Raw genomic sequence first — 14,401 nt, 5'->3', positions numbered from 1 at the left:
CAATCAGAGCAACACATATTCTCATCCTACAGAAAGACATCCCACAGCACTTCCCCTCTTCTGTCTAATCAAAAAGAAAGGTTTTAACTTTAATGTAGTAAAATTACATATAATAGAACAGTTATCAAACAAGAATTACAGGTACAATATCTAGTCTATTTTATTTGGTAAATTTAAAGAAAGTATTCTATCATCTACCCTATATTTGTGAGTTTAAATTTCATATCTAATTCATCTTGTATCATAACAAATTAAATTATAATTATCTAGTCTTTAACTACATCAACTACCTCAGAAGGATATAATATTACCTAAGTAAATAGGAAGTACATTGTAAGCAACTTCCAAAAACCTAGAATGACAGAGACAGCTGGCTGTTTCTGTCATAACTCACATTTTTCAGAAGTCACTTGTTTGCAATTCCTGTTTTCCTAGGTAATATAATTTCATTTTCAGGTCTTTGAGGGAGTTGAAAATTAGATAGTTATAGTTATAGCTTTCCTTGTTAAGAAATTCAGAAAATGATCTCACTAAGAGGTGTTAAGTGTATAAGTTTGAAAGATATCAAAAGATAGTTTTTGGTTGGTAGTATACATTAGGATAGAAAGTAAATTAAGTACATTTTGAACTCACAATAATGAAGTATTTTCTCTGAATTTGTCAAATGCAAATGGACTAGATATTGTTGATGTATTTATTGCTTGTATTATATATAGTTATTGAACTTATTATATATAGTTATTGTACTTATTGTATATAGTTTTTCTTATACTACTTATAACTTTTTTATTTTTTACTTTAGACAAAAATGGTGAATTCTGGTCATGTATTGTGTCTGCAATATATTGTGAACCCTAAAAAGTTAATCTGATGATCAGAGGAAAAAGCCAGCCACTCAAGAAAACATAGAGGTCAGGCAATAGTAGCATGTGCCTTTTAATCCTATTACTTGGGAGGCAGAGATCTGTCTGGGTTTCTGTGATTTCAAGACCACACTGGGAACAGAGCCAGGCATGGTGGTATATACCTTTAATGCTGGCACTAACTATAAAGGTCTGGAGGTTTGTACAGACAGACAGGAAGTGACAGAGCTTGGCAGGAAGAGGAAATGATACAGCTGGACAGAGAGAGGAAATGAGAGGGCAGAATTGAAAGGCATATAGGTGTGGGTATACAGAAAGTAGGTCTCTTTGGAGACTGAGGTGTCATGAGGTGAGGCTGTCTGTGACTTGTCCTATTTCTCTGATCTCTTAGTTTTTCACCCCAATATCTGGCTCTAGGTTTTTATTAATAATACTGTCTAGCAATTCATCTACAGGTGATCTTGCAGCTAGGCAGGGCATCCAGTGGCAGGATCATCAAGAGCTCTAGGCACTACATACTTCTCTGCCCTTGGTGCCAGAAGCCTCAAGGCTCACCAGATTGACCTTTGTACTTGCAGCCTGTGGGCATCCCTTCTCACAGTAGGGTGTGCTGCACAGGTTTCATGATGCAGTTCACCATAGACCAAAGACTGGCTCATACTGTCTATATGGACATTCAGTAATGTCATGTTTTTTGTCTGCTGCAACCAAGCTCCCATATGGCTGCCATACCAGTAAATGCCTGTTTGTCATTTTACTATTCTCTGCCACACTCATGACTCCACCATTTTTCCATCCAAATTTCTGAGTCCACATTTTTTAAAGTATCTTTCCATAAATCCTACCATTTTTTAAGTTGTTCTGCAGATACTGTGGGCTCTGCAGACTACCATGCTACTGCCCCTGCCACATCTCCCCTCAGAGCCTCCATGGGTCTTTCAGACTCCCTTGGATATGCTCTTTATGTTGATCTGATTGAATGATTTTTGTTTACTTTGTATTTTAACTTTAGATGCTCATGGAATTCTAGATATTAATCTGCTGCTTAACAAACTTTCTCTTCAATAATTGCTTTTCTGTGCTGTGCCAAAGTTTATTTTCATGTAAACTCATTTGATATTTTGATATTAGTTCCTATGTTGTTGGATTTAGACAGTCTTTGTGTATGCCTCTGTCTTTAATTGTTTTGCTTATGTTTTCCAGCGGATAGTTTATTTAGGTTATTAAGAAATTTCCAAATTTATAGAAAAAAGTATAGAAATAGATATATAGGTTAGTTACAAGTAAGAAAAATTAGTGGAATAGAAATAGTTGATAAACAACTTCATGATATATATGTGGATATTTGCATTTGAGAATGCATTTTAAATGGTATTAAAGGTGTGGATGTATGAGTGAAGAAGTATATTTTGTATATATATTTTAATGTAAGTATGTAAACAAGGTTGTACACATATACACACACATAGAGGAATACAAATGTGTGAGGTGTATTATTGTATAACTTTAGGCTGATTTACAATGAAAAATGATGTAGTTGGAGAGCTTCTCTCTAGCCCCCGCCAAGCCCTATTAGTCCAACAATCCACTTATAAAATAAACACACAGACATTCATATTATTTAAACTGCTTGGTCATTAGCTCAAGCCTACCATTGTCTAACTCTTACTCTTATATTGAGCCTATTTCTATTAATCTATACTTTGTCATGTGGCTTATGGCTTACCAGTACCTTACATCTTGTCAAGGCAGTGGCTGGCCGTATCTCTCTCCTTCCCCTTCCACTTCCCAGAATTCTCCCTCCTTGTCCCGCCTATACTTCCTGCCTGGCTACTGGCCAATCAGCATTTTATTTATACAGATCAATATCCACAGCAAAATGAAGACATGATGGGTAGAAAACTGGATTAAGTGATTGATATTTGCTTGAAAGTGTATATGAATTTGGCAATACAAAAGAGGCTAATTTCTGAATCTCAGTGACCTAAATTTGTGTGTATTTCCCACAATGAGTGGTTAACTATGATTTTTAGAGGTCCTGTGTTTGTGTTAGTCACTTGTGCTAAATGTAATATAGAAAGTAACATTTGTTTTTGCTTTTATCTCAGTATAAAATTCCATGGCTTATTGATTGTCAGAGAGCACATGTGAGGTCATATATTGCCCTAAGAAATATTATCATGGAGTTCTATCACTCCAAGTTTTACAGAATATATTCCAATGAAAATATAAAAGAAAAACTATATTGCTAAAAATTACATATTTCAATATAAATTAATTTTAATTATCTCACTATTAAAATGACTGAAGTGATAGACATTGAAGCCATTATTTATAGTTATTGTTTACCTTGCCATCTCATATACATGTACCAAGCATGATATACTCATACATGTATACAATTACACTTTTGTCAAAAGTAATTTATATTGTATGACTAGCTAAACAATTAATGATGCATATCACTGAATGTATCTCTAATTCAAGATTAAGTTTCTACTCACTAAATTTTTCTTCTTGCTAGTTAGAACTAGTGAAAATACCATTCACCTAAAACTCCAGAGTGTATGAAGTACAGGACTCACTTCCTTAAGTGAATTGAAACAATTTATACATTATGTCACATTTTACTATTTCTATGACAGAAATATTTGATTTTAAAAGATAGCTATTTGCATGACTGCTCATGTTCTGTGTTAGAGTGAGAATTGAGCAACCATAACACAACTCCAGACCCTAAGCTGTCAAATGTGACAGATAAAATAATCAGCATATGTGTGGATATATTTATGGCCTCTAGTTGCAGCAAGCAATGTCTCATTAGTCCTTAAGAGAGTCTCACTTATACTTGACTTTCCTGCCCTACTTTGGGCCTGGAGATCATTTTCTCATTTGCCTCATGAGCTCCTTGATTGTTTTTAAGAGAGGCAGAGTCATTTTAGAGACTTATTTATACAGTTTTGTTTATTCACAGAGTTTAGGTCTAAAAGCAATCAAAAATGTTTTTCAGATTTATTATTTTTTATTTTTTATTTATTTGGATGCCTGTTTGTTTGTGAATGCCACAAGTATGCAGGTGTCTGAGGAGTAGAGAAGATTATACCAGATCCTTCTGGAGCTTTGGTTGTGAGCTTCCCAACATGGGTGCAAGGAACCAAAATTGGATCTTCTGGAAGAATAGCAAGTCTTTTACCTCTGAGCTGTCCCTCTAGCCCTAAAATATGTTTTTGTTTGTTTGTTTGCTTGTTCCATAGGTATGTAATAGAGAGTTTATCTAGTATGTGGGAGGCCCTGGATACAGTCCTTAACTTCATACATCCAATAGTATAAATGCATTTTTCTTGTGCTTGAGTCTGCAGGAGCCTATATATGAGTACCCATCTGTTATCTGTGGCTCACAAAGAAATATTGATACACGAGGCCACAAAAGGGTATTGTTGTGTAATAGTAAAATATCATGTGGAATAAAGGTGCCATATAAGAGTCACTGGATATTCTTTTGAATGACAATTCAATTTTATCATGCAAAGACACAAAATGTTGGTTTCTGTGACTTCAAGCTGACTAGATGGGATGTCGCATATAATCAAGTTAAGTAGAAAGTGAAGATCAGCAGAGGGCAATATTTTATGTTTGTAATTCAAGTACTTAGGAGGTTAAATCAGGAGGGTGAGTTCAAACATAATATAGCTGCTTAGTGCATCTTTGTTGATACAAACCAACAAACAAAAATGATAGGTTACAGTTAATGATTTAAGAATAATTAATAAAGTCTGGCTAGGAATATTGATTATTGGTTAAGAGCACATATTGTTCTTGCTCAGAACCTAGGTTCAGTTCTTAGGACCCGTACGGTAGCTCATAGCCACCTGTAACCCCAGTTCCAGGATATTTTATACCTGCTTATGACCTATTTAGTCACTAGGCATGTGCATGCTTGCAAGAAAAGAACTCATACACATTACATTTAAATAAATTACAAAAAAAGAGAATTGAAAAGGATCTGGAGTGATAACTTAGCTGATAAGAGCACTGGTACTCTTTCAGAGGACTTGAGTTCAGTTCTAAGCACCTATCTTGGATGTTTCACAGTTGCTTATAACTCCAGCTCCATATGATTCAACAGCCTTTTCTAGCCTCTACAGGCACTATACTTTTATGTACACAAACATACAGAAAGATATATAAATATATACACAATTTTAAAATTTTAAATAAATGTAGGGATAAGTGTATAGACAAATCTATTAAATGATCAGGTTTCATGTGCCTTGATAGATATAATGATTTTTATGGCTTGATTAAAAACAGAATACTACAGAAAGATGACCCATATAAGAACAAAGTGATACTGCAAATCATGTGTAAAGTTGAAGGAAAAGACAAATAGCTGAAGGGTGAAACCATAGCAGTGTTCTTAAAACAAAATATTTTTACAGTAAAACAAAATTCAAATTGCAAAATTACCAGTGATTTGACAAACTAATTTTTCTAATCAAGATTATTTTTCACTTTATCTTAATTACTTATTAGAGAATATTCTTTTTTGTTTTGTTTTTTGAGACAGGGTTTCCCTGTGTAGCTTTGTGCCTGGCCTGGAACTCACTTAGTAGCCCAGGCTGGCCTTGAACTCATAGAGATCTACCTGGCTCTGCCTCCTGAGTGCTGGGATTAAAGGCATGTGCCACCACTGCCCAGCTGAGAATATTCTTGTATGTCACAGGCTAACCTTTAATGAACTGTATAGCAAAGGATAACCATTTTACTTTTGATTCCTCTGCCCCTACTTTAGGAGGACTCTGGGATTACTATCACTTATTACAGCGCCAGGTTTATGTGGTTCTGGGGCTCAAACTCAGAGATTCCTGAAGGCTGGATAACTACTCTACCAAATGAAGTACTACACCCTAAGACAAAGGTAAACTTTGATATTTTAATAATTTAGAATCTGGCATCATAGCCAACACCCCTATTTCCAGTACTCAGGAAATTGTTTTAGGAGGATTATAAGAGTTCAAGGCCATATTAATGTATATAATACTCATGGCATGGTGGCTTTCACCTTTAATCCCAGTGTTCAGGATGCTGAGTTTGAATGAGCACTGAGAATTCCAAGAAAGTCTGAGATGTATATTGAATTCCAGTTTAGGCTGTAATAGAGTCAGAATATGTATAAAAATAGCAATACTAAAAAATGCATAAAATCATAACAATTTGGGTACTCTTGGATTTTGTTTATGCCAGTCAACAACTTTATGATTGTATTCTTGTCATAGTATGTGCCATTTTTCTTTCATATTTTCTACAGCTCTACTAAAATGTTTTCAATATAAGAATAAGAGTTTAAGCTGAGTATGTTGGTGCATACCTGTAAGTTAAGATACAGGGAGGCTTATGAAGTTCTATTTTTTGATTCAAGAATAGGCTATGTTACATCGAGAAACCTCTCTCAAAAAATAAGTCATACTTTCAGATACTTTATAGCCTGTCACTTCCATGTCCATCTAAATTGGAGGATTTATTTTTGTAGACATAATTCTCTGATAGAGCCCACAGGCATCAGTACATTTGTTGTACAATTTATAAATTTTTATCTAATATATTCAATCTGATATGTTTACAATATTTGAAGATAGAATATATGCTATTTGAATTTCATTAAATATACAAAATATCAAATTGTGAAGTGATTGTCAGCCTTAGTAGAAGAAGTACAAGTTTTTTAAATTTTGATTTAGTTTTTATAAAAGCATTATATGCATTTTGACTTATATTTTCTATTATGTCCATAAACTTTTATTTGCATATAATCCAGGAATAGTGTTGCACAACTCTAGTCCTGACTACTCAAGACTTAATATAGGAAGACTGAAATTTTGAGGTCATCTTGGCAACACTGAGACCTCTTCTCCACATCTCAACAACAAAAAAGGTGATGATGATATTATCCATACAGGGTCTCTAATCTTTTATCTGTATACTGGGAAAATTTAATTTTTCTAAATTTATCAATAAATGTTTAAGAATATACCAATGGTGGATGAATAGAGGAAAACTGGGAAGCAGGTAAAGAAAAACTGAATGATGTATAAACATATGTCAAAAAGATAGTGGGATGTAATGTTTGCTAGATGTGGCACAGGGGAGTTGAACGTTGAATATTAGTGCCATGTGCATGAATCCCAATGTTAGTAACTGTATTGGGTAGTACATAGTTCCTGCTGTAAAAGTAGATTGCCAGTACTCTTTTATTTGATGAATAAATGAAAATTCTTTAAGAATTTTCAAACATGATTTAATTTCTTCTCACAAGCTTCCTTTAAAAGCAAACACCAAATACATATCAGTTATAGGTAAGATCTTGAAGGCATATATTATGATATTTAAGATGTTCTTTTGTCTACATTGATTGTAAATAATTACTTGGCTGGGTATGGGTGGCACACACCCTTAATACCAGCATGCAGGAGGTAGAAACAGGTGGATCTCTGTGTTTGAGGACATCCTGGTCTGCAGAGAGAGTTCCATAACAGCCAGGGTTACAAAGAAACCCAGTCTTGAAAAAGAAAACAAATAAACAAAATCATTGTCTTAGTTGTCCAAAACGTTTTTTTCTTATAAACATATATCATGGCCTATATATTTATCAAATATTTTAATAAAAAATAATTTGTTATGATGGGACAGCATTCTATGAAATTGATATTTGAAATACAAGTGCTTTCTTATCCTTAGTGATTTTGTTAATTTTCAATTGCTGTGAAAAAAAACACAACATGACCAAGGGAACTTATAAAGGCAATAATTTACTGAGAACTTACAGTTCAGAGGGTTAGTCTATGACCATAACACAAGAAAGAATGGCAGCAAACAGGCAGACATGGTGTTGGAGTAGTAGCTGAGATCTTACAACTTGATCCATTAGCAGAAGGCAGAGAAGTATCTGAGAATGGCCAGGACTTTTGAATAATCCAAACTCACCACCAAGAACACACCTCCTCCAAAAAGGCCACATCTCTTAATCATTGCTCAGCAGTTCTACCACCTGGGGATGTTATGAAAAAGTTATGATTTAACTTTAAATTACTGTGCTTAAGAGATCTATAAACCAAAAATGCCTCTAATCTGTAAGGCCCACTTGCCTAAGGAAAGATAACTTCCTAGAGTGCTGGGGCTATTGTTCATGTAAGATAACAAGCCAAACATTTCATTTTGTAAACAAAGTCTGTTGGCCCAACTGCACAGGACATGCTTGATCACATGTAGTCAGGAGGTTTGGAGGCAGAAGTATTCAGGATGTGTGCTTGCTCCCAAATGGATGAAGGCAGAAAGTACATAGTTCACAACCTTGAAGTTTTTGCCTTTATAAACCCCTGACTAATCTACTGACATACTCTGGGAATGCAGGGTATGGATCTGGCCTCTGTCCATTGTTCTACCCAATGTTTAATAAAGCTTACTAAAATTTGGCTCAAATTTTGTGGTAATGATCTTATTCTTGCCTGGTGGGATTAACAGGGACCAAGAATTCAAATATATGAGCCCGTGGGAGCTCTGCTCCTTCAAACCACTGCATTCTGGTCCCTGGCCCACATAAACTTCTGGTTATATCATAATTCAAAATTTAGTTGAACTTCAAAACTCTCCATAGTCTTTGACAGTCTTAACACAGTTTAAAAGTCCAAAGTCTCATATGAAACTCTAGGCATTCTCTTATTTAAAAGTCCTGTAAAATAAATATCAAAACTCAAATTATACACTTCTAACAAACAATTCCACAGAATGTATATTATCTTACCAGAAAGACAGGGATGAAGGCATAGTGAAGAAATGCTGTATCAAAGTAAAACTGAAACCCAGCAGAGCAAACCCCAACTCTTTTAATTCCATATCTTATGTCAAAGGGCTCACATGTCTTTCTCCTCCCAGATCAATTGACTGAAATATATCCCTTTCTCTTGGGCTAGTTCCACTTTCTGTCTAAAGACCTACTTGACAAGTACCCCATGGCTCTGACACCTCCAATATCCTGGGGTTAGCTTCATGCAATGCCCTCTCAGGACCTCCATACAGGCACTCCACTGCCATAAGTCTGTTCTCAACAGCTTTTCATAACTATAGAGGAAGATCTCAAGACCTATTTACTCTAAAGCCAGAACCACATTTCACTCTCCAGTTCAGCTGCTCTCTTGAGGTAGAACTTGGCCTTTCTTAGGATTATATTTGCATAAGTTTTGATTTGTTGTTGCTTGTTAGAACATTCCTTAGGTCTTTTCCTTTTACAAGTTGAAGGTAGAATCCTTCCCTGAGGGCATTAATACCCTTTATTTCATTCCCTTCAGGTGTCTTATTTTTCAGTACAGCCTTAGCTCCAACATTAAATTTTCTGGTGCTCTTTTTCTTTTCAAATTGTACATTTATAACTTTTAATCTGTTTGCTCTTTTCCTTTGTGGACTTGCATAAGAGTCTTGAAATCTCCTCTGCCAAAGAAATTAATCTATTATTTTTCAATTTAGTCTCAGGAAGATTGTTAGTAGAAAGGAAAAAAATAAATTCTTTGCCAAAATATCACACAATGGTCTCTAGCCAAGTTACTAATATTAGTTCCCTGTAAAACCTTGTGATAGGACTCCATGGGCCACACTGCCCTGTGCACTATTATCTTCCAAACTTCTAGTAATATGGCCTGGTAAGCCCTGCTTTCATCATCCAACTACTTGCCATATCCAAATATTCAAATTCTTACACATTCTTCTGAAAAACAGTATAGTAAGTCTTATCATAGCAATACCTCACACCTGATACCAACTTCTGTCTTAGTTATTTTTTAATTGCTATGACAAAATACCATGAATAAGAAGACCTTTAAAAGCAACTATTTAGGAGGACCTTACTGTTTCAGAGGGTAAGCCCATGACTGGCATGGCAGCAGATAGGCATTTTTATTCAAACCAATGCAATTAGAATCAGCAGAAATTGCACAAGAAGCTTTTAGGAATTCAGAGACAATGGATATGTGTTTTGTTTTTGTTTTTCTCAGAGACAGGGATTCCTGTATGCATCCTCAGTTGCCAGAAATATATAATATATATAATCCTTTTGCTGTGGAGTCCCTTATGTTGGGATTTTGATTTTGGGAATATATTTCCATAAAATATTATTGGATATAACGCATATTTTAACAGATTAGCAGCTAACGAAGAACGTATATAGGAAATGTTAGGTCCAAAAATTAATAAGTGATTAAATAACGTAGAAATTATTCAGAATAAGAAATAAAATGATAGCAATAATTTTTATAGAGTAATTTTCATTGAATTTAGAATTAGAAGCTGCTTTTATGGAGTTCTGGTAAAATCTTGAGGATGATTTCTATCTATCCATTGGAAACCAGGTAACATGTTATTCTTTTTACTTATAATCTACATTTCTGTACTCTCCCAGGTGGAGGCCATCTTGACAAATACACCAAATATACCTTCGGAAGAGGTTTTATCTACAAGATCTCCCTAATACATTTATTGTATTTACTGTTTCTGGAGTCTTATTCAACCCTTATCATCTCACAACTTGTATAGAAGACTTCAGTGGAATAGAAAAGATCTGCTTTTGGCAAGTAATTGACTGGAATGTTCAGTACTTCTACTTTCAGTATATCTTGTACTCTCATAGTGTATGTTACCTCTTCTCTTATTCATATTTTACTTTTTAAATGGAAAGGACTTTTATGAGTAAGTAGTATAATTAATGTACACATATTTTTATGATACTTCAGATGATAACAAGGTTTTCTGACTAATTGAGTTTCCCTGTATACCAGTTTTGTTATCATTTGTGAGGTGTTTTCCTCCTTCTTTAAACAAGAACCTCAAATTTTAGGCAGTCCCCAAAGAAGATCATCTTCCACACTGGTGTTCTCTAGGGAAGACCCTCCTCTGGTTTCTGTTTTACTGGCATTACTGGCCTCTGTCTGGGGCAGGAAAATGGGTCTCTGTGGTTTGTCTTTTCTCCAATACCACAACTGCAGACTTCAATACAATTGCAAGTATGAGTATGTAGAGAAATGTTCTTGCATTGTTGAGTAGAGCCATGGAGATGCTCTCATCACTATTGGTATCACCTATGTCCCTTCAGGTGAGGGTAAAACCTCACTGTTTCAAAGAGATTTGAGTTTATTACACAGTGTATTGATTTTTACTTGTTCCTGCTTAAATTAAGTGAAGTCATAAAGTACTATTTATTTTAAATATTAATTGTCTATTTCTAGGCCATAAGCCATACTGTTCATCAGGAAATTACTATCTGCATTTCTCAACCTGCTTTAATAATTGTTATGAGTAAAAACAACTGCTAAGAATTTTTAAAGTATGTGCATGTGTATGCCCTTACATAAGTATGTTCATGTTAGGTGTATGTAGAGGTCAGAAATCAAAGTCAGATCCCCTGGAGCTGGAGTTATGGATGAGCCATGATAACTCAAGCACCAGATATTTTAAGCTTGCTTAATAATTCCTTTCTTTGAAAGTTTTTCTGGTTTACCAGTGGAAAAAGGTGATTTCTATCCAAGGCTGGCAACCTCAGTTTTGTATTTGCAACTCAAGTGGGACAAAATATAGCAGAAAACAGAAGACTTAATGAATTTTTTTAAACTCATAAATTTGTAGTACAACACATGTCTCATTATATTATTATGACATATCAGCTGGATTCTGAGGTATGTCCTATGTTCTTTTTCTAATACACATTTAATTTATATGCAGTGGAGTTCCTTCTTTAATAGCAAAGTTAATGTATTTCAGTTAATCTCCTATGTTAACATTTTCCAAGTTCATATTGATCTTGATTTTAATCATACAGAGTGACAGTGCTTGAAACAGAAGATAATACAACTTGTCAGTTTGTGTTAGGGGTCATAAAACTTTTTCTGTAAGACTCCAGATTTATAAATCGTATTGTTGCAACCAGGAATCTGTTCTTGTAGTACAACAGTACCAAGGGCTAATTATTAAAGTGTACCCCAGTAAATAGTTACAGTGCATAAAACCTGTGGCAGATTTGGACTCTAGAAGATGATTTTTGAACTCTTAGTATACTGTATGGTTCTAGTTTCATCCATAGGATCTTTGATAAATTTTGAAACAGAAGAGACACAAAGAATGTCTTTGCTTGTACTAGTTTCTGAATCTTTTACATCAGTGGTTCTTAACCTGTGGATTGTGACCCCTTTGAGGTCCAACTACCCTTTTATGGAGGTCACCTAAGACTATTGTAAAACAGATATTTATATTACAATTCATAACAGTAACCAAATTGCAGTTATGAAGTAGTAAAAAAAATAATTTTATGGTTAGAAGGTCACTAGAGCATGAAGAAATAATAAAGGGCCACAGCCTTAAGGAATGTTGAGAAGCACTGTTCTATACATTCAATTACATTATTTATCATTGAAAGAAATATTTAATCCTTTTGATACTTGGCCCTTAAAATTTTTTAAATCAATTTTAAAGTTAGATATTTTAGCACATTGAAATATGGCCATCAACAATGATTAAAGTATTCTATGCGCATTCATTCTTAATCTTCTATCCCTATTCTACAGCTGTGATCAGTTAAGCTTTCATTATAGATATATATAGATATATACATACATACATATATATATATACATACATACATATATATATATATATATGGCAGTCAGTAACTTTCTTATGTTTATATGAATGTAGGTGGAAGTTGTAGATTATGATCTTTGTATTATTGCTTTAAAATTTTCTATTTAATATATCATGGGTGTATTTCCAAACTAGTAGTTTAGGTTTATATAAATGTGATTTGCTCCTACATGTGATACTGTTGATGATGCTATATATAAATATATAACTTTGAAAATATATTTGGGTTCCTAATTATATAATAGTTTTCTAGGTATGGTAATATTATATCATCTACTGTGGTTTCTGTTAATATTGTGAAATTTATCTTAAAAGCTTTCTGTGCTAAGCCAGAGCAGTGGTGTAATGACAGTGCTAATTTTCATAGACTTGTGTTTATTATTTTTCAAAACAATTAATTGATAGTCAATCTAATGGGTGAAATAGTATTTTTAAAACGTAAGCCTAATTTAAATGATAAGTGGCCAAGATTTTACAAAATTAAACAGTTTTTAGATGTAGAAACCACTAAATGCTTCTAAATTTTTCACTTTCTCGTAAGTTCCTTTAGTATATATGCTAATGAGATTTTTCTTTCTTTTTATTTTGATAAAATTTTAGGGCCAGATGCTCTTCATCTAGGTTTATTATTTGCATTCCTTTCACTCATCATGTCCTTTCCACTTTCCCTCCCTCTCCTCTCGTCTTATTTCTGTTTATACATTTCACTTTGTTTTCTGAACTATGTATTAGTTACAGATATGATGTTCAAATTGCCCAGTATTTTTCTGCATGTATATTATAAAAGTGTGTCTATGTTCCTTTAAACCTGGCTTAATTTTTTTTTGTTTTGTTTCTTGAGACAGGGTTTCTCTGTGTAATAGTCCTAGCTTTCCTGGCACTACCTCTGTAGATCAGGCTGACTTGAAACTCACAGAGATTCTCCTGCCTCTGCCTCCCAAGTACTGGGATTAAAGGTGTGCACCACCACCACACAGCTAAACCTGGCTTAAAATGTAAGATCCTTTTTGACTCTGATGTGTAGTTTTTCCTTTATCATATGATATGATATCATATCATATCAAATATATTATATTATATTATATTATATTATATTATATTATATTATATTATATTAAATCCTTTAGAAGCCTGTTTATTTTCTAATGGGAGACAAAGGGTGATTCTATATGTGAAGGGAAGTAAAGAGGAACTGGTAAAATCATACTTTGTATGTGACAGAGGTGAAATCATACTTTGTATGTGAGAAAAAAATCCACTTTCATTAAAAGGGGAAAAAAGAAAAAATATCTGATACATCATCACTAGTTTAAAAGCATGCTATCTGCATTGTATAAATTTACATGTGAATACTTGTTTTTTTCTTTCTTTTTCCATTCTGTGGAAATAACAGTATTTGCAGAAGCCATGTCTCTTTATGTTATATCCATTAGTTTATCTTGGTCCTCGATGGCATTGGTGTTCTTGAGAAATAGCACACTTCAGGTTTTGAGATTCTTCAGCTTCTGACTTTTTTCCTTGTGAAATATTTGAGGACAAGTATTTATGGTAGGAATACTTCAGAATAAATGTACGTAGACTTTAACAAATCATGCATGTAAAATATGTTTATCATCGTAATATGGATATTCATTTAGTTTAATTGGAACTGACATCTTTCTCCAATGTTACAGTTACTTTCTTCCTAAATAAACACTACATAGAAAGACAAATTTCAATTATGTAAATCTTTTTATAAACAAATTTTAGGACTATCAATTTAAATATTCCTTGTGTTTCTATTTTTTAAGACAGTAAGAAAATTTGCTGACAGATCTTCTCTGAAAGTCTGGTAGAATTCTTCCATGAATCAATTTGAGCCT

General features: G+C 33.8%; 1 long non-coding RNA gene across 1 annotated transcript; it reads left to right on the top strand.

Moving 5' to 3' along the window:
• Positions 1 to 5,662: 5,662 nt before the first annotated feature.
• On the top strand, positions 5,663 to 12,163 carry LOC118594733. The gene is made up of 3 exons (XR_004946410.1): positions 5,663 to 5,781; positions 6,679 to 6,795; positions 10,309 to 12,163. It is a non-coding gene; the product is annotated as an uncharacterized LOC118594733 (long non-coding RNA).
• Positions 12,164 to 14,401: the final 2,238 nt, after the last annotated feature.

The sequence above is a fragment of the Onychomys torridus genome, chromosome 1 (genome assembly GCF_903995425.1).
Source record: "Onychomys torridus chromosome 1, mOncTor1.1, whole genome shotgun sequence".
Lineage (NCBI taxonomy): Eukaryota > Metazoa > Chordata > Mammalia > Rodentia > Cricetidae > Onychomys > Onychomys torridus.
Note: the sequence above shows the minus strand (reverse complement) of the source record. Positions and strands in the feature narration are given on the sequence as shown.